General features: G+C 35.1%; 1 pseudogene; it reads left to right on the forward strand.

Moving 5' to 3' along the window:
- Positions 1-6,525: 6,525 nt before the first annotated feature.
- On the forward strand, positions 6,526-6,614 carry LOC122493653 (annotated as a pseudogene).
- The last annotated feature ends 20,118 nt before the right edge of the window (positions 6,615-26,732 follow it).

Raw genomic sequence — 26,732 nt, forward strand, 5'->3', positions numbered from 1 at the left:
ATTTCCCTGATGTTATAAAAACTTTTGAGTGAGAATATTCTGCACTGTGGCTCTAGTTGTCTGAATTGACTCTGCAGCAGGCCATTAGTACAGAGAAATTAGAAAACATGAAATGCTTCTTAATTGCTAATAAAGTATATATATCCAGTTCTAAGACAAACAGGAAAGATGTGTTCCTCCCGCGAGTTTTTTCATCTTTTATCCCCTGACTTCATAGCTAAATTGCTCTGAAACTCATCAACTGAATTCCAGTCCTGAGACCTCACCTGAAGCTAGAGAAAATGTTAAGTGTTGAGGTGAGAGGGTTATATGGTGGGAAAATTTGTTGTAAATGACCTCTCAACTAGCTATGGAGGTTGAATCTTGTCCTATTTTTGCAACAGCAAATTATTTCTAGTAGTGGTATATCTGTTTGCAGTTGTGATCTCTAAACCCTGTTCTAGTGCTACCCCACTGGTATTTACTGAGTGGCAACTACAATAAGAGTTCTTGAGTTCGACAAATTCGGAATCATCTATGGCACTTACTGGCAATGTGAATTGGGTTAAGTTAACTTACTCTGTGCTTTAGTTTCCTCATCTGTAAAAAGAGGAAAAAAGTAACAAAAACTATCTTAAGAGTGTGTAATATTTTTTTTTAATTTTTTTTCAACGTTTATTTATTTTTGGGACACAGAGAGACAGAGCATGAACGGGGGAGGGGCAGAGAGAGAGGGAGACACAGAATCCGAAACAGGCTCCAGGCTCTGAGCCGTCAACCCTGAGCCTGACCGCGGGGCTCGAACTCACCGACCGCGAGATCATGACCAGGCTGAAGTCGGACGCTTAACCGACTGCGCCACCCAGGCGCCCCAAGAGTGTGTAATATTTTTAATGCATAGAAAACACTTAGCAGAGTACTTATATATTTCAGGATTATTAATTGTTACAATAATTTTTAATGAATGCCACCTGTGTCAGGCCCTATACTAAGTGCTGTAGTAACACCAACTTAAATAATGTTTTGCCCTTCAGAATGTCATTTAAAAAAAGGATGTAGAAAAGAGAAAAAGAATTTTGTGTGTGGAGAGGGCAGGTATAGTAGAAGCATGGGTGGGGGGAAATAAATAGATCTTCTGTGAATCTGAAAAGACCTATGAGTAGCTTCACAAAGAAAGTGATGTTTGATGTGTGTCTTAAAGGATAGTAAAAATCTGACAGCTATAGAAAAGAGGTGTGTGGAAAGGCAAACAGAATAACCTAAATAAGCATAGAATAATTATTCAGCAGCAAGGAGGTTCCAATGCCTGAGCACATATTCCTGGCTCAGGATGTCAGGATTCTCTGTTTAGACCAGAGTGAAAGCATTGGAGACCAGAGCGACACAGGTAAACAATGAACTTGTCTAGGGCCATGGCAATTGCACATAATCCAGGATCAGTGATGCACCTTTAGTGAATGTAGTCCTTGAACCCAAGTATTCTCAGTCGTACAATGCAGATTTTTATCTTTACTTAATACCTTCTAGGTCCTCAATGCCCTCACTGCTGAAATACTTTATGGTTATCCCAGAGGTCACATAGATCATAAATTAATTGAGTTTTCCAAATGTATTCTTCATAAGAAAAATGTTTTTTTTTATTTGTTTTTAATGTTTATTTTTGACAGAGAGAGACAGAGACAGAGCATGAGCGGGGGAAGGGCAGAGAGAGAGGGAGACACAGAATCTGAACCAGGTTCCAGACTCTGAGCTGTCAGCACAGAGCCTGACGCGGGGCTTGAACTCACAGACCACGAGATCATGACCTGAGCTGAAGTCAGATGCTCAACTGACTGAGCCACCCAGGCGCCCCTTAAGCAAAATGTTTTTGACTATTCTAGGTCATTTAAAATTTTTTTTCTCTATGCTTTTTTTAAAATCTTTTTTTCTATATGGTCTATCTTGTTATTCCAATCCAATATATTTTTAATGCAATTTTTACAAAAAGTTTCATTTTGGATCTCTCAAAAGTGTTTTCTTTCTTACTTTATCATGTTCATGTTTCCCTCTGCCTCTTGAATATATGAACATATTTATCATAGGTGTTTTACCATACTCGTCACTCAATTGTACTGTCTTTATCATTTCTGGATCCATTTCTATTGAATGATTGTTTTTTGTAACTATATATTTTCTTGGTTTTTGCATAGCTAGTAACTTTTTATGACTAGAAATTTTATAATAAGATGCCAGACATCTTAGGGGTGCCTGTGTGGCTCAGTCAGTTAAACATCCAACTCTTGGTATCAGCTCAGGTCATGATCTCATGGTTTATAGATCCAGCCCTGCATGGGGCTGTCAGCCCAGAGTCTGCTTAGGATTTTCTTTCCCACTCACTCTTTGTCCCTCCCCTGTTCTCTCAATCTCTCTCTCTCTCAAAAAAAAAAATAAATAAACATTTTTTAAAAGATGCTGAGCATGTTAAAAATTTTGCAGTGAGTGCTAGGTTTTGTTGTATTCCACTAAATTTGAGTTTTGTTGTGATGTGTAGCTAAGCTACCTGGAATTGGTTTTGTTGTACAAAGACATGCTTTTGATTTTAAGTTTAGTTAAGACCGCTTTTAATTTAGAGCTTTCTCCCCATAATTAATGCAATAATTCTCTGATGATTTTACCTAATGCCCATGTATCATGATGTCTTATCACTCTGGTTGGTAAACACATCAATTATTTTCAGCCCCATGGGAGTGCTGAGAATAGTTCTTTGCATTCTGTTCTTGTGGTTGTTTCCTCTCACAAATGTGAAATTGAGTAGTCATTTGGAGATTCAAGGGGTACATTCATTTCCAGAAATTTCTTTCCAAAAAGTTATTGCTTCTCCAGTAGTCTCTCCCATATATTCTAGCTACTTTGGTCTCTGAACTTTTTATCTTCTAAACTGAGTAGGATTGGCTTCGTTTGGATTCTTGTTTCTTATACTTCACGTTGGAAATTGCCTCTAGGCAGATATCTAGGCAACACTAAGGCTGACCTCATGTTTTATTTTCATGCAGGGATCACAATACTGTACTGTCACTCCGTTTCTGAAAACCCTTGTTTCATATTATGTTGTTTGATTTTTACTAGTTGTTTAAGATGCAAGGCCAAAAGCGGAAATCATTTTATCACAAACATGCAGTGAACACCTAGTTTAGGTGCCTTTCCATAATGTTTGCAGATACTTCTGTATCCATTAGTATTTATGTTCTTCTGCCATCTCTGGTTACTATTGCAAAATAGGATCTTTGACAGCATGTTCATCTGGGTGTGCTTGAACTTCTTGAACTGCTGAGACTCTTTTAGGCCACTATTGCCACAAAAATCATCTATATAACTACCCAAGAGTGGCAGATCGTGACCCCTGATACCTACCAAGTGTAGTAGACCATACTACCCTCTTAATAAATAAAAACATAAATTAACTATTAAAATTTCCAGAAGACTGCATAATAGAGAGCAATTAAAGCAATTACCCATGCTTTATATCACTATAATTGACATGGTAAACCAAAATAAAATATTTGATAAAATTATTAATAGGAAGGGCAAAATTCTCCCTCAATTTTTTATCATCAAGTTAAGATATGTAATTAAGCTGATGCTTATTTAGAATATTGTAAATTTAATTTACTGTGTTCTTTTCTAACTAAAAAGTTCTTATTTTTTTTAATTTTTTATTTTAATTCCAGTTAATTAACATACAGTATTATATTGTTTCAGGTGTACAATATAGTAATTTACCATGTCCCTATGTCATACTGTGCTCATCACAACAAGTACATTCTTTAATCCCTTCACCTATTTGACCCATTCTTCCACCCACCTCCCCTCTGGTAATCATCAGTTTGTTCTCTATAGTTAAGAATCTGTTTCTTGATTTGGTTCTTATTTTCCATTGCTCATTTGTTTTGTTTCTTAAATTCCACATATGAGTGAAATCATATGGTATTTGTCTTTCTCTGACTGATTTATTTCACTTAGCATATTACTCTCTGGCTCCATCCACTTTGTTGCAAATGTCAAGATTTCATTCTTTCTTTATGGCTGAGTAATATTCCATTGTGCATATATACCACCTCTTATTTATTCATTCATCAGTCAGGGGACACTTGGGCTGTTTCCATAGTTTGGCTATTACAGATAATGTTGCTTTAAACATTGGTACATGGATCCCATTTAATTAGTGTTTTTGTTTTTGTTTTTTGAAGTAAATACCTAGTAGTGCAATTGCTGGATGATATGGTAGTTTTACTTAATTTTTTGAGAAACCTCAATACTGTTTTCCAGAGATTCTGTGCCACCTCTTATTTCTTGTGTTGTTGATTTTAGCCATTCTGACAGGTGTGAGATGATATGTCATTGTAGTTTTTATTTGGATTACCCTGATGATCAGTGATGGTGAGCATCTTTTCATGTAACTTTTGGCCATCTGTATGTCTTCTTTGGAAAAATGTCTATTCATGTCTTCTTCCCATTTTTTAATTGAATTTTGTTTGGAAGGTACTGAGTTTTATAAGTTCCTTATATATTTTGGATGTTAACCCTTCATCAGGGATGTCATTTGCATATATCTTCTCCCATTCCATAGGGTTTTTTTTTTAGTTTTTTTTTATTATTTTATTCACTGTGAAGAAGCTTTTTATTTGGAATTACGGGCCAATATCCCTGATGAACATGGATGCAAAAATTCTCAGTAAAATACTAACAAACTGAATCTTACAATACACTAAAAAATCATTCATCCTGATCAAGTGAGATTTATTCCTGGGTTGCCAGCATGGTTCAATACTCACAAATCAATCAACCTGATATATCACATCAATAAGAGAAAGGATAAGAACCATATGATCAATACAGTAGATGCAGAAAAAGCATTTGACAAAGAACATCCATTTGTGATAAAACCCTCAACAAAGTAGGTTTATAAAGAACACACCTCAACATCAGAAAGGCCATCTATGAAAAACCCACAGCTAATATCATTCTCAGTGGATAAAAACTAAGAGAAAAAAATTCCTCTACAGTCAAGAACAAGACAGGGATGTCTACTCTCACCACTGTTATTTAAAATAGTACTGGAAGTCCTAGCCACAGCAATCAGACGACAAAAAGAAATAAAAGGCATCCATGTGGGCAAGGAAGAGGGAAAACTTTCACTATTTGCCAATGACATTATGCTCTACATAGAAAACCCAAAAGACTCCATCAAAAACTTGCTAGACTGATACATGAATTCAGTAAATTTGCAGGATTTACAGAATCTGTACAGAACATACAGAACATACAGAAATCTGTTGCAATTCTATATACCAATAATGGAGTAGCAGAAATAAACAATCAATCCCATTTACAGTTGTACCCAAATACAATAAGATACCTAGGAATAAACCTAACCACAGACCTGTACTCTGAAAAATGTAAAATATTGATGAAAGAAATTGAAGATGACACAAATGGAAAGATACTCCATGCTTATGGACTGGAAGAACAAATACTGTTCAAATGTCTATACTGCTGAAAGCAGTCAACACATTTAATGTAATCCTTATTAAAATACAACAGAATTTTTCACAGAGCTAAAAGAAACAATCATAAAGTGTGTATGGAACCACAAAAAACTCTGAATAGCCAAAACAACCTTGAAAAAGAAAAGCAAAGCTGGATGCATCACAGTCCCAGACTTCAGGTTATAGTACAAAGCTCTAGTAATCAAAACAATGTGGCCCTGGCACAAAAATAGGCACATCGATCAGTAGAACAGAACAGAAAATCTAAAAGTGAACCTACAGTTATAAGGTCAATTAATCTTCAACAAAGTAGGAAAGTGTCTTCAACAAATGGTGTTGACAAAACTGGACAGCAACATGCAGAAGAATGAAACTAGACCACTTTCTTACACCATATGCAAAAATAAACTCAAAATGGATTAAAGACCTAAATGTGAGACATAAAAGCATAAAAAATCTTAGAGGAAAACACAGGCAGTCACCTCTTTGACCTCAGCCATAGCAACTTCTTTCTAGATATGTCTCCTGAGGCAAGGGAAACAAAAGCAAAACTAAACTTTTTGGATTCACTCAACTTTATATAGCCATGTCAGTATAATTCTTTCAATTAGGAATCGCAGTATATATATATATTTAAATCTGCCTATAAAAGTAATGAAAATCAGTATAAGATTCATTGGGGAATATTCTAATCCTCAACAGAAACTGTTTTTATTGTTAAAGTTTTACACTCAGTCACACCTTATAAAGTGACTGTTATGTGATTAAAAGCCCATGGGTAAACAAGGCTAATTATATTGTTGGTCTTAGTCCAACAATGATGTACTCTTGCAATTTATTAATGAGTTTATTAGGTTGCCAGATACCAAATGTATTAAACCAAATTGTTTTGTTCTTAGTGTTGCCAAAACATCAGGGCTATAAAGTAAGATATTTTACATTAAAAATGTTAAATAAAAGATAACAAGCTTGAGTTACTTTATAAAACAAAGCTAAGGGGTTTTAAAATTAGGAAAGCTTTATCGCTTCTCAGCCTTTTGGCTAAGATCAAGTGTAGTAAAATTAGGAAACCTTTGTTTTATACTTTAAGATCTTAGCAAATCAACTATTGTTTGAAAATTGTTCTGTGACATGAGAGAAAACCTCTGTCTAGACTTGGAACAAGCAAGTACAAAATGTGGAAAATCATCAATATCTAAATGACATGGAAGGAGAACTTTTATTTTATAGCTACTGGCTGTTAAAGGGGCTAGTAGTGTCAGAATTATTTGACAAGGGTAAGACTTTCCCCTTGACCTTCATGAACTGCCATTTTAACCTACCTTTCCTGATATCTGATACATATCATCAATAATGAATTGTAATCAAGGAAATCTTAATTCATGGATATTTTTTAGATTATGAGTGTCCTATGTCTCCCTTGGAATGTGTACTCCTATCTCTTGTCTATCTAAATGTGATGCCTACCTTAAAACCCTGCTGTATTTCCTTCTGTGCTATAATATTTTCCATGACTAACTCCAAATCCCAACACATGCCCATAGAATGACAATTTATATTAATCAATTGAGTATGTGATTCTCTGCTACTCAAATGTTTATTTGTATTATCAAGGGTGACAATTTTTCCTCCCAACTGAACTAAAAACTGTCATATGGCAGAAATGCTAATATATAACCAAAAAATGAATTTGTCTTTTCTTAAAAGATGACGCATCCCTGTTACTGGCTGAGAGGTACATTGTCTTTTCTGATGGCAGTTTAATCAGTTTTTCAGTTGGGAAGATGACCTTAGCCTATGGTCCATTTCCAAACTGGGCTGAACCACTTTATAATCATAAAAAGTTTCCTTCTTGGTACTTCTCTCAAGTGCACTGATCTAACTAGTCCCATATTTAACAGATTGGTAATAAAATTAATGGGATGAAATAGAACCTAGGAAAACACAGTAGGTGATTTATTTTTGCAGCAGGTGAATATGAGTATAGAGCAGAAAGTTAGGAAATAAGCAGCTAAAATCTTAGAGAGAGTCAGATGTTCCTCCTCAATTTGTTACATAGGGCTGTCAAAAGTTTGTTTTCATGAGACTGCAGGGGTTCCCTTGAGAGGATTTTTTTTTCCTAAGGGAAGAATAACTCATTATCAAAGTTGTCATTATGGGATGATGCTGAGCAAAGGTAAAGTTTGTCACTCATTTGATCCAACTCCCAAGGGATTCTATTCTAAGTTAGATACAGAGCAAGAGTTTCAAGGTAAAAACAGAAAGCCAGCACTATTATGCTAAAACATCTCTAATGTGCTAAAGAACTAGTTGCAATCATTGAACTTACCTCTAACAGAGTGTGATCAAAGAGGAGTCAGAAATTCTTCACATTCTCACGGTAATAGACTTTACAATTTAGGTATCTCAAGGGACCTTATGCCTTCATTTAGTAGAAGTCAGAGGACATAGTAATTTCTAGTAAACACCTCCCAGAAACAGCATTACCTTCAGGCACAGGGGACCCAAAATGTACCTGGAGGAGACTGAAGGACAGGAGATGGCATCAGTATCCAGTTGGAGATGGCTTGTTTATGAGTACATAGTAAACATCATTCTTGAGTATTCAGTATTTTTTGGACAAGAGCTAGGGTTTGGGGGTAAAAGGATACTCCTAAGCATTGGAGGTGGGGTGACAGCCAACTAATCTGAGTTATTATTGTTACTAAAATGTCATATGTAGGAGAGCCAAATAGGACATAAGGGATCTTGAGGTTTCAATGATCCTTTAGGAATGTTTGTTAGCCTGTAGTTTGTGAATAAGACAGATGTAACCCTTCACTAAAGAGCATTTATGAACTATGAGCATAAAATCAGTAAGAATGGGTTGACCTAATGTTGTTATAGAAATTGAGCATGAATTTATTCTTCTAGTCATGATAGAACTTACTCAAAACAGGTATTTTTTATTTCCCCAGGTAAGTTTTCCAACACTGAATTTTCCCCTCAGATAAGTGTTCCAAACACTAGAATATATAGATACATGAAGAAATATAGGGGGACTTTACATCAGCAGCAACAACCAGCATCTTTTCAGTAAGGAAGGGAAAAGAATCCCAGGAATGAGAAAATGAGAATGTTCCATGCCTTTTGCTTCTAAATGTGAAATTTAAAAAAAGGATTTTGTTTGCAGTTGATACATATGAATGTGTACTTTAAGACCTAGTAAAACACCATGGCAATTTTTCTTTTACTTCCAGAGCTTTCATTTTATAGTTTTAGAAAACTCAATTTTGATTCATCCTCAAGAAAAGAAGAGTAGGGATATGAGTGAGCTCTGAGTGAGTTTAAGATGTCTGCCTCTTCTTATCTTTAGAAACATTGTTGAGTTCTTCCAGAAATGCCTGTGAATAACACAGACAAAGGGTATTATGACCTGCGTAGATGTCTGTTTCCTTTCCAGCCAAATGTGTAAACGTCATTATAGTCACAGCATCCCCATGAAGGATAATTATTGAGCACTTTCTATATGCCAGATTCTCTTCTTCGTTGTTCAGTTTTTATAATATCTCAACAAATTAATTACATTCATCCTTATTTTTCAGATGAGAAAGCCAAGAAAAATAACATGTCCCAAGAGATGATAAGTGACACAGACTGACTCCAGGGCCTGTTCTCTTAACAAATACCCTTTTCTCCCTACTATTCCTAATAACTTAATTCACTGTTCCTTTACCTAGCCCCTAAACTCAAGTGATGAAATTTATTCTCCTTAACACATGAACCAGAGAATAAGGCAGTACAAGCTTTTTTTTTCTTTCTCACAGGAGGATTCTTCTCTTGTCTCCCAAAGAGAGTTAGAACAGGATTCATTACATACGAGTATAAAAGGGAAATGAGTTTCCACATTTAGAAGAGTTTGAACTTTTGGGGCACCTGGGTGGTTCAGTCGGTTGAGCATCTGACTTCGGTTCAGGTCATGATCTCACAGTTTGTGGGTTCAAGCCCCACATCGGGCTCTGTGCTGACAGCTTGCTCAGAGCCTGCAGCCTGCTTCAGATTCTGTGTCTCCTCGCTTTCTGCCCCTCCCCCGCTCATGCTTTGTCTCTCTCTGTCTCTCAAAGATAAATAAATGTTAAAAAATTAAAAAAAAAAGAGTTTGCACTTTTAAAATGACACAGTTGCTTGTCTCAAACTACAAAGCTCAGGGGCAGGATGTGTGGTATTGAACCTGTTGATCTTAACAATGCAAATCAGTATATATGTCCAGGTGTTGAAACTAGCCCTTCTCCATCTTTCATGAAGCCGTCCACTATATTGATGAATTCTCTCCCAAGTTCCTGAAAGATCCATTACTTAGATTATAATATTCCTCTCAACTCCTCTGTTAGCTATCATCTCTTAATACTCTAACAAATATGATGGGAAGTGATGGGAATATCCTGGCCTCAGAATTTTGCCTTTTCAACTCTAAAAACCCTTACCACTTTTCCATCATAGCAACCCAGAGATTTCCCTTAATTCTTGACCCCATGTTTCTTTAACTACAAATATCAAACTCAGAATCATCTAGATCTAACTTATTTTTCTTTCTGCCCCCTTTCTTCCATTTTCCTTCTTATTGAAAAAAATTCATGTTCACTCAGTAAACAGGGATGTGATAAGTCATAATTTCTGAATCAGAAAATCTAGTTTGGGAAGACTGATGTGGATATATGATTTTAATGTATCTCAGTGATGGCTGAAAGAGTTTTAAATAAATATTAAGGGAATCTAGAAGTACTGAACCATAATGAATATTTCTATGTATGTGCTGAATGTGTCTTCTTTTTTTAACGTTTATTCATTTTTTGATAGAGCGTGAGTGGGGGAAGGCCAGAGAGGGAGGGAGACACAGAATCCGAAGCAGGCTCCAGGCTCTGAACTGACAGCACAGAGCCTGACACGGGGCTTGAACTCACGGACCATGAGATCATGACCTGAGCTGAAGTCAGATGCTCAACCGACTGAGCCACCCAGGTGCCCCTGAATGTGTCTTTTTTTTTTTTTATGTATAGTTGACACACAGTGTTACACTAGTTTCAGGTGTACAATTTAGTGATTTGACAAGTTTATAGGTTGTGCTGTGTTCACCGGAAGTATAACAACCATCTTTCCATACATATATATACATATATGTCACTTTTCTTTATCCACTCATCTTTTTTTTAAGTTTGTTTATTTTGAGAGAGAGAGAGAGTGACTGTGCCAGCCAGTGGGGCAGAGAGAGAAAGAATCGCAAGCAGGCTCCACACCGTCCGTGCAGAGCCCACTGTGGAGCTTGGTCTCATGAACCGTGAGATCATGACCTGAGCTAAAATCAAGAGTCAGGCACTTAACCTACTGAGCCACCCAGGCACTCCAATCCACTAATCTTTTGATGAACACTTAGGTTGTTTCCATGTCTTGGCTGTTGTAAATAATGCTGCAATAAACATAGTGGTGGATATGTGTTTCTCAAGTTAGTGCTTTCATTTTCCCTGAGGAAGTACCCAAGAGTGGAATTATTGGATCATGTATCTCTATTGTTAACTTTTTGAGGAATCTCCATACTGTTTTTAAAGAGTGGATTTACTAATTTACATTCTCTCTTACACTTGTTTCTTGTCTCCTTGATTTTAGCCATTTTAACACATGCGAAGTGATATCTCATTGTGATTTTGTGATATTTCCCTGATGAGTGATGTTGAGCATGTTTTCATTTGTCTGTTGGCCATCTGTATGTCTTCTCTGGAAAAATTTCTATTGATATTCTCTCCCCATTTTTAAATTGGATTGTTTGGGTTTTTGTGTTCTAAGTTGTATGTTGTTGAAAAGATTGTCTTTTCCCCCTTAAATATTTGGGTCTTCTTTGCCATAGATTAATTTACTATATGTATATGGGTTTATTTCTGGGGTCTCTATTCTGTTTCATTGATCTGTGTGTCTATTTGGTGTGTGTGTGTGTGTGTGTGTGTGTGTGTGTGTGTGTGCGCGTGCGCGCATGCACCAGTACCATACTATTTTTGATTACTTGAAATCTGGAATTATGATACCTCCAGCTTTGTTCTTTCTCAGGATTGCTTTGGCTATTTGGGGTCTTCTCTGGTTCCATACAAATTTTAGTATTATTTGTTCTAGTTTTGTGAAAAATGCTGTTGGTATTTTGGTAGGGATTACTTTGAATATGTAAATTGTTTTGAGTAATATGGACATCTTGACAATTTTTCCAATCCATGATCATGAAATGTTTTTTTTTTCCATTTGTGTCATCTTTAATTTTTTTCATCAGTGTTTTATAGTTTCCAGAGTACAGGACTTTCACTTCTTTGTTTAAGTTTATCCCTAGGGGGGCACCTGGGTGGCTTAGTCAATTAAGCATCTGACTTCAGCTCAGGTTATGATCTCACTGTTCATGAGTTTGAGCCCCACATCAGGCTCTGTGCTGACAGCTCAGAGCCTGGAGCCTGCTTCAGATTCTGTGTCTCCTTCTCCCTCCCTCACTTGTGCTCTGTCTCTCTCTCTCTAAAAAATAAATAAACTAAAAGTTTTTTAATAAAAAAAAAGTTTATCCCTAGGTATTTTATTCTTTTCAGTACAACTGCAAATGATGTTTGTTGTTGTTGTTGTTGTTTTAATTTCTTTATGACTTAATTGTTAGTGTATAGAAATGCTCCAATTTCTGGGTACTGATTTTACATCCTGACACTTTGTTGAATTTATTTATTACTTCTAGCAGTTTTTTGGTAAAACGTTCAGGATTTTCATCTATAATATCATGTTGTATGAAAATAATCATAGTTTAACTTCTTTACTAATATGGATGCCTTTTATTTCTTTTTCTTGCCTGATTGCTGTGGTTAAAACTTCTGGTACTATGTTGAATAAAAGTGGTGAGAGTGGACCTCTTTGTCTAGTTCCTGACCCTGGTCAGTTTTTCACCATTGAGGATGACATTAGCTGTGGATATTTCATATATGCTCTTTATTTTGAGGTATGTTTCCTCTAACCCCGTTTTGTCGAGGTTTATCATCATTGGATGCTGAATATTGTCAAATGCTTTTTCTACATCTGTTGAGATGATTCTTTGTTTTGTTGATGTGGTATATAACATTGATTTTTGAATATTGAACCACCTCATGTCCCAGGAATAAATCCCACCTGATCATAGTGAATGGTCTTTTTAATGTACTGTTGTATGCACTTGTTAATATTTTGAGAATTTTTCCACTCATGTTCGTCAGGGATATTGGCCCGTAGTTCTCCTTTTTTTTTGGTGGTATCTTTGTCTTATTTTGGTATCAGGGCATTGATGGCCTCATAGAATATATTTGGAAGCTTTTCTTCCTCTTCTATTTCTTGGAATATTTTTACGACAATAGGTGCTAACTCTTCTTTAAATATCTAGCAGATAGAATGAGTATTCAGAAATACATCTAAAAAATTGGATTTGGTTATTGCCTAGTGAGAGGTCATCTGTTGAATAAGATGAAGAGTAGAAATAAGTAGAAGAATGAATTTGAAGCCAATAAAATATAGTGAATGATTAGACGCTTGGAGACCACATAAAATGTTAGTGAAATAGTTTAGGTAAGATCTAATTAAGGCATTAAAGGCACAGACTAAAGACTATGGGAATGGAGAAAAACAAAATTAAAAAATACATTGCCATAGTTTCAGCATTACTTGATGACAGATGGATGTGGGAATAAACAAATAATAGTTCCGATGTTTTTACCTTGGGGCTCTTGATGATGGCACAATCAGATGATACTGTGTAACAAATACTTTCAAAGCAAAATGATAGAAGACTTTGCTCTTTAGCTGATACCCACTGGTCTGGCTCACCACTTGCTTGTTACTGTTGTCCATTCTGATTAGTTGAATATCCAGTTGGAAACCTGTTCCATATTGACTGTGAACATTTCTAATACCATCCCTGGTCAGAAATAATAGAATCAGTTTAGGAAATGGGTTAAGTTTGAAGTGTCTATTGAAAATTGAGGTAAAAACACAAAACAGTTGTAAATAGGATGTTGAAGCTTCAGAGAGAGACCAGGACTGGGGATGTAAAAATTTGGAATCATCAACATGTGGACAGTCACAGAAGCCAAGGCTAAAAGTCGAAGTGTGTATCTCCGTCTGCTGAGAAAGAGAATCTTTTTGCCTTCAATTTTCTCCATTCTCTAATATCTACTGGACCGGTTTTTGTGTGCCACCTTGATCTCTACATCCATATCCTCTTTAAGCCTTTTAATTCCATTTGCACCAATCTAGATTCCATGGCATGCTATATCAATTATATACTTATTTCCTAACTAGAATTACATACTCTTTCAACTCTTTTTTTCCATTTGTCTTACCAATATCTTTATTTATACATTCCAGAACATTCTTCTCACTTCTCTTTTACTCTTTTTCGGTTAATAGCACTTCTTTACCAGTAGAATGACTTTTAGCCCCTCCCTTGTCTCACTTTTCTTGACCCGATTACACACTCTTGTTAAATATGCCTCCCTAGTAGCTCTCGTATCCCAAACTCTTCTCCTTTATCCCTGCTGCCACTGACTTAAGCTCATCACTTTTCAGTTGGACTGCTGAAAGTCTTCTATTTGTCTCCTTTGTCCACAGTATCACCCCTCCAACCCATTCTCTACCCCCAGAACAGAGTAGACCTGCTAAAATATTAAATGGGTCATGTTATATGCTTGTTTAAAGTTGTCTAATGAATCCTTTTTTTCTTCATGATAATATTGTTAATATGTAAAACCAAGTTTTTAATCTTCTTATTCTTGCATATTTATCAGTCTTATCTGTCCTCACTTTACTCTTCCCTCAAATCCTCTAAATTCTCAACTTTTTAATGGTTAGGACTGTGTCCTGTGTTTCATTTTTATATCTCCACCCGAGTCATATCTACTAAAAATGCACAGTATATTCTTAATATTTGGCCATTGAATGTGTTGTGAAATAAACATGTGAATTGAAGAATCATGCTTATGTCTGACCCCAGGCTCCAAAGTATGAAAGCATTCTTATGTTGCTAGGTGAATCCACAAATTTGTTTTTTTTTTTTGCAAAAGTTTATGCTTTTGTATCATAGTGGATCTCTCACTGCTGCCAAAATATTATTTTATTTCCTCTTAACACTGGATGTATTTTTAGTGATGGCTTTTACCAATATTTTATTCTTTTTCACCCTACAGTTTTACTTCTGGCCCTTTTATTTCCATAAAAGAACCCCTTATATTATTACTTGGGTTAATGCCATATAGAGTTGCCTCCTTTTTGTTGTCTTGAAATTTCCATGCTTCTTCCCCTACCAGCTTTTTTCTGTTGTGTAAATGGCCCTTTCCTATCCTTTTCTGGCCTCTTGGGTGTCTTGTTTTCATGTTTACATCCATATTTTAAATAGATTTTCTGGCACAAAAAACAGACACATAGACCAATGGAATAGAATAGAAACCCCAGAACTAGACCCACAAACATATGGCCAACTCATCTTTGACAAAGCAGGAAAGAACATCCAATGGAAAAAAGACAGCCTCTTTAACAAATGGTGCTGGGAGAACTGGACAGCAACATGCAGAAGGTTGAAACTAGACCACTTTCTCACACCATTCACAAAAATAAACTCAAAATGGATAAAGGACCTAAATGTGAGACAGGAAACCATCAAAACCTTAGAGGAGAAAGTAGGAAAAGACCTCTCTGACCTCAGCCGTAGCAATCTCTTACTCGACACATCCCCAAAGGCAAGGGAATTAAAAGCAAAAGTGAATTACTGGGACCTTATGAAGATAAAAAGCTTCTGCACAGCAAAGGAAACAACCAACAAAACTAAAAGGCAACCAACAGAATGGGAAAAGATATTCGCAAATGACATATCGGACAAAGGGCTAGTCTCCAAAATCTATAAAGAGCTCACCAAACTCCACACCCGAAAAACAAATAACCCAGTGAAGAAATGGGCAGAAAACATGAATAGACACTTCTCTAAAGAAGACATCCGGATGGCCAACAGGCACATGAAAAGATGTTCAGCGTCGCTCCTTATCAGGGAAATACAAATCAAAACCACACTCAGGTATCACCTCACGCCAGTCAGAGTGGCCAAAATGAACAAATCAGGAGACTATAGATGCTGGCGAGGATGTGGAGAAACGGGAACCCTCTTGCACTGTTGGTGGGAATGCAAATTGGTGCAGCCGCTCTGGAAAGCAGTGTGGAGGTTCCTCAGAAAATTAAAAATAGACCTACCCTATGACCCAGCAATAGCACTGCTAGGAATTTATCCAAGGGATACAGGAGTACTGATGCATAGGGCCACTTGTACCCCAATGTTCATAGCAGCACTCTCAACAATAGCCAAATTATGGAAAGAGCCTAAATGTCCATCAACTGATGAATGGATAAAGAAATTGTGGTTTATATACACAATGGAATTCTACGTGGCAATGAGAAAAAATGAAATATGGCCTTTTGTAGCAACGTGGATGGAACTGGAGAGTGTGATGCTAAGTGAAATAAGCCATACAGAGAAAGACAGATACCATATGGTTTCACTCTTATGTGGATCCTGAGAAACTTAACAGGAACCCATGGGGGAGGGGAAGGGAAAAAAGAGTTTAGAATGGGAGAGAGCCAAAGCATAAGAGACTGTTAAAAACTGAGAACAAACTGAGGGTTGATGGGGGGTGGGAGGGAGGGTAGGGTGGGTGATGGGTATTGAGGAGGGCACCTTTTGGGATGAGCACTGGGTGTTGTATGGAAACCAATTTGTCAATAAATTTCATTAAAAAAATAAAAATAAATAAATAAATAAATAAAAATAAAAAATAAAAAAATAAAAAATTGAAAACATAAATAAATAAATAAATAAATAAATAAATAAATAAATAAATAAATAAATAGATTTTCATGGCAACTGAACAACAAAAATATTGTCAGTGACAAACCATTTGTTTATCTTCCTAAGAGAGTCTTCCTTCAACTGGACAATTCCTCAAGCTATTTTCGCTTTCCCCCCCTTTATTTGTGTGATAGATTTTTCCAAACAATAGTCTATAATAGCTGACTCCTTTTCTCCATCTACTATGAAATCCTTAACTCTGCTTGGTAAGTTAGAGGGTTTTTTTTTGTTGTTGTTTTGGTTGTTTGTTTTTTGATATTTGTAACATATTCTAACATCAAATATACCAACTCCAAAGGGGTTTTTCTCACCTGCATTTTGTGATGCCTTTTGGTACCAAGCTATTTCATGCCACTCCCTTATTCTGGTACTTTCTTGCTTATTTCTTCTGTTATCTTCTATTGAAGATATTGTTAACTTCTCCTTTCATTGTATCTTTTCCCTACTTACCCCTTAAGTAGTCACACTATTGATTAGCTTTTCCAGGCAATGGTACCTATTCCACAGCATCATCTGTCATATCTATACTAATGACTTTCAGCTCAGTGTCTGTATTCTTGGTCTCTCCTAGGCTGTAGCCACACAATTTCAAGTGCATATTGGATACTTGAAACCAGGAACTAATCAATATTTCAAATGACAAATTTGAGTTTATCTTTAGCTCATTCTCCATCTGCTCCTATTAATTTGACATTTTAGATACTTGCCTATACCATTTTCTTTCATTTAAAACTCCACATTCACTTTTTCTCAACTTGCCCTAAGTCAAAATCCAATACTATTTATCTATACTAGTCTTCATACTTTGAGGCTTCACCTATCCCAGAAAACCGATTCTCTGCCAGGGTAATTTTCTTAAAATCAGAGCCCTATTCAGACCACTCCTTTGAAAAACATCTTCGGATAACTGTTCATTACTTTCCTATTGATAAAGCAAACTCTTGGGCCTGGAATTAACAACACTGTATTCAGACCCTAAACTCCTAATGTGCCTGTTGTTCACTACTTTCCCTCTTCTTAAGTTCTCATGTCAGAGACATCTTTGAGCCTACTTAGAACTCATTTACAACTGTATCTGGTTTTTTTTTTCCTTCTACTTAACTAAATTAATGGATGTTTCTGTTATGAAATGTTCTTTAATGCCATCATCGCCAGCTGTTGTAGCATGTTCATGAGCTCACTCATTCTCTCTCTCTTCCTCCCTCCCCTCTTTATTACACCATAGCATTCAATTATTTTTTTTCCCTTTTTGCTTTGCACTGCAGTTTGCGCACCATCTCTTAATGGAGTGCATTCTTTAAATACAGGATCTTGTATGTTAATATTGATACAAGAATAAAAAGAGAATAAGATATTTTGACTCCTTTTTAAACAATCTTCATCACTGTGTTTACAAACTGGGCTCTGTTCCCTTCTGAATGAAGACAGAGATAATGAAAAAAATAAATCCTCTCTGGCAAAACACCATATTAAAATTCAGATAGGTGAAAGTTAAATGTAAACCAAACCAAAAAGTATGTCCTTAAGTATCTCACAGAATTATTGATGGATATTTTATTCTATTCTTGATTTAAAAAATCTAAATGTTTTGAGACCAAAAAATCATGATTTGATCAGTTTCCAAGTTTAGAAACTCCACATTTAAATAAAATACTAACAGCAAACCAGAGAGAATAATTGAATCAAATGATGATAATAATACCCCCCAAAAATCCATAAAAACTTAAAAATACTTACAGATTAGAAGGCAGAGGAGAATATGTGACTTACAGTTAATATAAAAAGCATTAATGGAAAGAAAAAGTCAATGCTTTAGTTTTTAAAGTAAATAAAACCAACATTATAATATGTTGGTTTTGTTCAGATAAGAAATGATGGAAATCAGTAACTCCCATGTTGGTAATGGTGACAGGAGTAAAATATGGGCAGTTCAGTTATACTTCCAACATGGTTTTACACTGATGTAAACTTTCCAGAAAGCAATTGTCAATTCTCTACCAAAAATGATCTAAAGTTTATACCTTTTAACCTACCTTTTGCTCATGGAAAATCTATACTTAAATATGAGAAAAATCCATTACACACATAGAGTTTGGTTTTTAAATCATTGGAAATAATTAAATGTTCACTATTGCATGATGGTTAAATAAATTTACCATCCCAAAGAATAGAATATGTTGCAAAATTCACAGTGATATTTCAAAATATATTTAATAACAGGAAAAATCGATGACATAATAAAGGAAATGCATAGGGAATTTTATGTCACTACTATAAGACACATGTGCAACCACAGAGTCACAGAATAAATAATATGTTGTTTTGTCTAAAGAAGGGTTTCAAGTGCTATTCTTTTCCATTTCCTTTTCTTTCCAGAGTCTGCCTGTCATCATTACTATTTAAAAATTTTAACATTTATTTATTTTTGAGGGAGAGAGAGAGCGTGTTAGCAGGAGAGGGGCAGAAAGTGAGGGAGACACAGAATCTGAAGCAGGCTCCAGGCTCCAAGCTATCAGCACAGAGCCTGGGTGGCTCCCCTGTCATCATTACTATTTCAATTAAAAATGTAGAAAACAATAGAAGGGAGGTAGGTGGAGGCATGCATTAAAGAGCTGAGAGGGATTAAGGTGTGCCATCATTGTAATGAGCACCAGATATTATATGTAAGTATTAAAACACTATATTGTACACCTGAAACTAATATTACACTGTATGTTAACTGGAATTTAAATAAAACTAAAAAATGAGTAAAAAAAATGTGTGTTTATATAGCTGTCAGCATGTCATCAGAAAGTGACCTCCTAATATAGGAGGGAACTCAGGCAAGGTAAGTAAATTTACTTGCTCAGGCAATTTGATGCCCAAAAGTGGGGAGACGAGAGTGAATATCAGAATACTCTCTTCTTTTCTCCCTTGTTAACACAAACTTCTTTGACACCTGCCTCAACCTGCAGGTGCTCAAGAGAAAATTACTTTGATGTACATTTGTCAGTTTCAGCTCAAGTCTCATTAGATAGTTTGAATGCTTTTTGCTACATCTTAACATTCTTATCAAGGACAGGCTGGACAGGTAGCTGACCAAGAACCAACTATTAGAGGAACCCCAGAGAGTATGCATCTTATGTTTTCCCTTTGGGGGAAATTTGGCACCCCTGAGATTTACTAAGACCCTCTAGGAAAGAAAAAAAAAACTTCATATGCAATACCATTTTATCTTGCCAAATGCTCACTATTTGCTTATTTTAAAACTTAACCCTTCACTCCTATTTTTACGATGTAACTGATTTCTGAAATTGCAATTTATTTTTCCTTTGCAAAGATAAATTTTCTTAAATGAACAATTCAATGGATTTGGTGTTGTATCGAGGCATCTTTGATTCCAGCCCAGATAATTGGTAGCTTAGAGGTCTTGGATAATTAATATAAACTCTTTAAGTTTCAGTTTTAGCAACTTTAAAATAGATGAAAATGCCTATTTTTATAAGATAGGATGTTTTTGGTTACAAGTTACAGAAAATCCAATTCAAAATAAATAAGGGAAGTTATCAGTTTATAAATTCAAATATAGGCTACAGGCATTAAACATTTTTTCAGGATTCTGGCTCTGTTTTTCTGCATTTTTTTCCTGGCTTTACCATATTCCAAATGCCTGTGTTAACTCAGGCAGACTTCCCTTATGATTGCAAGATGGTTGCCACAGCATGGTACTACACAGTTCTTTGTTTAACCAAGGGAAAAGTGTGGCTATAATTTACAGTGGCTGTTAAACAAATGTTCTGAGAATAACCAGGGTTTACCCCTGGGGAACAGTAAAAGTAGAGGTCAATCTTATTGAACCACATGGTTGATTGTTCAAGGAGGAGGAATAGAATAAATGTTGAGGAAGAAATCTCAATATTTATGACTTAATTCCTCAGCATTGCTGTAACAGAATACCATGGACCTGCTGAACCCCCCCCCAGCGTTATCTCAATAACATAATACATAACATTGTGTGATTTTGAGGTGTAGAAAGTTTTTGTATGGTACACATATTTTTCAAAATAATTACCATTATAGCTAATACCTCCATCATATCACATAATTACCATTTCTTTTTATGTGTGTGTGAGAATGGATTAGCAATCAAGTATATAATATTGTATTATTGACTACAATCATCATGTTGTACATTAGATCCCCAGAATTTATTAATCTTGTAAGTGGAAATTTTTACTCTTTGACCAACATCTTTCCATCTCCCCATCCCTGGGAATCACCTTTCTAGTCTCTGTTTCTATGAATTTAGCTTTTTTGGTTTGTTTGTTATAGATTTCACATATAAATGGTAACATACAGTATTTTTTTTTCTCCGACTTATTTCATTTAGCAAGCATAACATCTATGCTATGTTGTGGTAAATGGCAGTATGCATTTTCTCATGGCTGGGTTATAGTTCATTGTATACATATATAACACCTTTTTTATCCATTCACCCATTGACACTTACGTTGTTTCTATATCTTGGCTATTGTGATTAAACTGCCACAAATGTGGGAATGTAAATTTATCTTTGAGATTCTGTTTTCATTTCCTTTGGCCATACACCCAAAGGTAGAATTGCTAGGTCATATGGTAGTTCTATTTTTACCTTTTTGAGGGACTTCCACACTTTTTTCCATATCAGCTGTACCAATTTACATTCCCACCAAAGGTGCTTAAGAATTCCCTTTTGCCCAGATCCTCACCAACACTTGCTATTTCTTATCTTTTTGGCACTAGCCATTCTAGCAGATACAAGATGACATATCATTGTGGTTTTGATGTGCATTTCCCTTATGATTAATGATGTTGAGCTCCTTTTTAATGTACCTGCTGTCCATTTGCATGTCTCCTGTGGAAAAATGCAAGTCTTCTATCAGATATTTCTCTTGCAAATATTTTTTCCTAGTCTATGGCTTAACATTGTCTCTTGCAGATAAAAAGAAAAGTGTTTAATTTCATTGAAGTCCAGCTTATCAATTATTTAATTCATGGATTATGTCTTTGGTGTTGTTTCTGAAAAGACATAGCCATACTCAAGATCATATATATTTTCTCCTATACAATCTTCTAGGAATTTTAACGTATCATATTTTGCATTTAGATCTATCTTCCATTTGAGTTAATATTTGTGAAGGTGTTATGTCTGTGTCTAGATTTATTGTTTTGCATGTGAGTTTAATTGTTCTACCACCATTTGTTGAAAAGAAGGTATTTGTTGCATTGTGTTTTCTTTGTTCCTTTGTCAAGGATCACTTGACTGTATTTATTTGGGTCTATTTCTGTGCTTTCTGTTTTGTTCTATTGATTTCTTTGCCTGTTCTTCCACTAATACCACATTGCCTAAATTACCATAGCTTTGTAGTAAGACTTGAGGTCAGGTAGTGTCAGTCTTTGGACATTGTTATTCTTCTTCAGTATTGGCTATTCTGGATCTTTTGCCTCTCCATATAAAATTTAGATTCAGTTAATTGATGTCCCCAAAATAAGTTCCCAGGATTTTGATTGAGATTGTATTGAAACTACAAATGAAGTTTAGATTTCCTACACAATCATGTCAGTTTTCTTTCTTCCTTCCAAATCTGTATACTCTTTATTGTAAATTTCCTTCTCTTGTTTTATTTATTTATTTTATTTATTAGAAGTTTGGACTTCTAGAATGATATTGAAAAGAAGTAGTAAGATAGCACATTGGGGCGCCTGGGTGGCTCAGTCTGTTAAGCATCAGACTTTGTTTCAGGTCATAATCTCACAGTTTGTGAGTTCCAGACCTGCATCAGGCTCTATGCTGGCAGCTTAGATTCTGGAGCCTGCTTCAGTTTCTGTGTCTCCCTCTCTGTTCCTCCCCCACCATGTTCTGTCTCTTTCTCTCTCTCTCAAAAATAAACATTTAAAAATTTTAATAAAAAGTAAACAAATTTTTAAAAAAGATGGCACATAGTTGCCTTGTTCCTCATGTTAGTGGGAAAGCTTTGAGTTTCTTACTATTAAGTATCAAGTTAGGTGTGAATTTTTTGTAGATAGTCTTTATCAATTTGAAAATCTTCCCCTGTATTCTTATATAAGTGAGAATTTTAGCAGGAAATGGTGATGGATTTTGTAAAGGGCTTTTTCTGCATCTATTGATGTGATCATGTGATTTTTCTTTTTATCCTGTTGATGTGATGGTAACTACATTAATTGATTTTTCTATGTTGAACCAGCCATGCATACCTGGGATAAATTGCACTTGGTCATGTTGTATAATGCCTTTTATATATTGTTGGGTTTAATTTGCTAATATTTTGTGCAGGATGTTTGCATCTAAGTTTATGAGAGATATTACTCAGTAGGTTTTTTACTTGTAATGTCTTTTTCTAAATTTTTTTAAAGTTTATTTATTTTGAGAGAGAGAGAGCATGAGCCAGGGAAGGTCAGACAGAGAGAATCCCACTCAGGCTCCACAGAGTCAGACAGAGCCCGACATGGGGCTTGAAAGTCACAAAACCATGAGATCATGACCTGACCTGAAATCAAGAGTTGGATGCATAACTGAATGAACCACCCAGGGGACCCTACTTGTAATGTCTTAACTGGTTTTGGTATTATGGTATTGCTGGCCTTATAAAATGAGCTAGGAAATATACCCTCTGTATAACTATTCTGAAAGAAATTATAGAGAATTATTATAATTTTGTCCTTACAAGTTTGGTTAAATTCACCAGTGAATCCATCTGAGCCTGGTGCTTTCTGTTTTGGAAGTTAATTATTGACTCAATCTTTTTAATAGATATAGGCCTATTTGGATTTTCTATTTTCTTTTTGTGTGAACTTTGACAAATAGTTTCTTTATAGGAGTTAGTTCATTTAATCTAAGCTTTCAAATTTATGAGCATAGAGCTGTCCATACTATTCCTTTATTATCCTTGTAATGTCCATAGGATCTGTAGTGATTTTTCCTTTTACATTTCTGATAATTATAATTTATGTCTTCTCCTCTTTTTTCTTAGATAGCCTGGCAAGAAGCTTAGGGATATTTTTTCAAGAACTAGCTTTTGATTTCACTGTTTTTCTCTATTGATTTCCTGTTTTCAATTTCATTAATTTTTGCTCTAATTCTTGTCATTTCTTCTGTTCATTTTAGATTGAAGTTGCTTCTATTTTTCTAGTTTTCTACGTGGAAACTTAGATGATGGTTTTAATTCTTCCTTCTGTTCTAATAGATGCATTCAATGCTATCATTTTCCCTCTGACTACTTCATTATATCCCACAAGTTTGGGTGAGTTGTGTTTTTATTTTCATTTAATTCAATATTTTCTTTAATTTCTCTTGAGATTTCTTTGACCTATGTGTTACTTAGAATTGCATTGTTAAATCTCCCCATATTCTGGGATTTGCCACTTATCTTTCTGTTACTGATTTTTAGTTTAATTTCATTGTGCTTGGAGATCAAGTACTTTATAAATTTTATTCTTTTAAATTTTTTAAAGTGGAGAAGAATGTATCTTCTATTATTGGATGAAATATTTGTAAACATCAATTATATGCTATTGATTGATGGTGTTGTTGAGTTCCACTATGTTCTTTCTGATTTTCTATCTGCTAGATCTGTCTATTTCTGATAAAGAGGTATTGAAGTCTCCAATTATAATAGTGGCTTCATCTCTTTGTCTTTGCAATTGTATTAGTTTGTGCCTCACATAGTTAGATACTCTGTTGTAAGGTGCATACACATTAAAGATTGCTATATCTTCTTGGAAAATTGACCCCTTTATCGTTATGTAATATTTCCCTTTATTCATGATAACATTTCCTGCTTTAAAATCTGCTCTTTCTGAAATTAAAATAGATATTCCTGGTAACATTTATTTACTTTGAATCAATGTGCATCTTTATATTTAAAGTAGGTTTCTTGTAGACAATATATAGTTGTGTCTTGTTTTTTGTTTTGTTTTTATCCACTCTGACAATTGCTGTCTTTTAATGGATTTATTTGGACTTCAACATTCAAAGTGGTTATTGATATAGTTGGATTAATGTCTACCATAGCTTTTACTGTTTTTTCTATTTATTGCCCTTGTTCTTTGTTCCTGTTCTGGTCTTCCACTCCTGCAGTGTTTGTTGTTGTTGTTGTTTGTTTGTTTGTTTGTTTGTTTGTTTTGTTTTGCTTGCTTTTGTAGTTTTCATTGAGCTGTATATATGATTCTGTTTTCTTCCCTTTCTTATCAGTTATACTTCTTTTCTCTTTTGTAATGGTTACTCTAGACTTCACAATATAAAGTTAAAGCCATTCTGTGTATATAATCCAATATAAAGTTAAAGCTAATCCACTATAGCTCTTTATGTGTAGTGCGAATACCTTACAATAACAAAATAGTCCTAATTTATCCTTCCCATATCTTGTATCATTGCTGTCATTCACTTTACTTATATATAAACATGCATAATTAAATACATTTTAGGCAGTGTTACTTTTAACAAAGTGTTACCGGTTAAATCAAACTAACAATAAGAAAAAAAAATGTTTGTATTTTACCTTCACTTACTCCTTCTTTGATGCTCTTTCTTACTTTACATAAATCTCAGTTTCTTGCATACTATTATGTTTTTCTCTCTGAAGAACTTATTTTAACATTTGTTGTAAGGCAGGTTTACTGGCAATAGATTCTCTCAATATTTGATATTTATCTTTCCTTCACTTTAATTCTTATTGTTGTTAAAATATTTAGAGCATTCTTAGTTTTTGTCTCCATTTCTGAAGAGTAATTTCACAAGGTACTAAATTCCAGTTGTTGGTTTTTTTTTTCCTCTCAGCACTTTAAATATTTTACTCTCTTCTTGCTTCCATGATGACTGAAGAGAAGCCAGATATAATTCTTATCTTTATCCCTCTGTACATAAGGTCCCACCTTATCTCCTTCAGCTTCTTTCAGAATTTTTTTTTGTCTTTGATATTCTTTAATTTGAAAATAATATGCCTACATGTAGTTTTTGCATTTATCTTCTTCGGTATTCTCTGGCATTCCTGGATTTAATAGTATGGTCTCTGATATTAATTTGGGGAAAATTCTTAGTCATTATTGTTTTAAATATTTCTTCTGTTTCTTTCTTCTCCTTTTGGTATTCCCACTATATGTTATACATTGTGTAGTTGTCTCACAGTCCTGGATATTTTGGTCTTTTCTTTCCACTCTTTGTTTTCTTTGCTTTTTGGGTTTAGAGGATTCTCTTGATACATACTCAAGGTCAAAGATTCTATGGATATATACTCTAGCTCACAGATTCTTTCCTCAGCTGTGTCCAATCTACCAATAAGCCCATCAAAGGCATGCTTTATTTCTTTCATAGTTATTTTTCCCCTAGTATTTTGGTTCTGCCTTAGGATTACATATCTCTGTTTGCATTGCCCATCTATCCTTATATTATGTATACTTAATCTATGATAGCCCTTTGCATATTATAAGTGTTTTAAATCCCTTGTCTGATAATTCCAACATCCTTGTCATGTCTGGTTTGGATGCTTGCTCTGTCTCTTCAAATTTTTTTTGTTTGTTTGCCCCTAAGTGTGCTTTGTAATTTTTTCTTGGTAATCAGATATAATGTAATGGGTAAAAGGGGCTGCTATAAATAGACATTTAAAAATATGGTGGCAGGGTGTGGGGGAGATAATGTATATTGTGGTATACAATTCTCAATCTCGTAGTAAGCCTCTAGACTCTGAAATTTACAATGTTTCTCAGTACCTCTGTCCCTTATGTGAGACAGGATGGCTGGAGTGAATTGACGTTAGGTATTTTCTTTCTGCCATATGGAAAGCTAGGTAGGGCTAGAGTTGGATATTCTCTTCCCTCAGGTTAGTTAGGATCTGATAATACCCCAGTTAGTTAGACTCTGGTTACTTTGCCCCAAAACAGGCCTTCTTAAAAGAATTGAGCACTTTGGCATATTTCAAAAATGGTTTATTTTCCTCTTCCCCTCCTGGGAACATGAGGGAATTTTGCTCTGATATTTATTGTAAAAGGTAGTTGAGCTCCTGGAGGTGTAAATCTCACAAACTTGTGAAGACCTTCTATGACTGGATCTCCCTGGAGCTTTTAACTCTCAAGAGTTGTCCAGACTGAGCATCTAGAAAATTATCAATTAAAGTTGAGGTTTTCCTATTCCATCTCTGGTTATCAAGTTTCCTTTTTTTTTTTTTTGAATTTATTTATTTATTTATTTATTTATTTATTTATTTATTTATTTATGAAATTTATTGACAAATTGGTTTCCATACAACACCCAGTGCTCATCTCAAAAGGTGCCCTCCTCAATACCC

The sequence above is a fragment of the Prionailurus bengalensis genome, chromosome D2, assembly GCF_016509475.1.
Source record: "Prionailurus bengalensis isolate Pbe53 chromosome D2, Fcat_Pben_1.1_paternal_pri, whole genome shotgun sequence".
Lineage (NCBI taxonomy): Eukaryota > Metazoa > Chordata > Mammalia > Carnivora > Felidae > Prionailurus > Prionailurus bengalensis.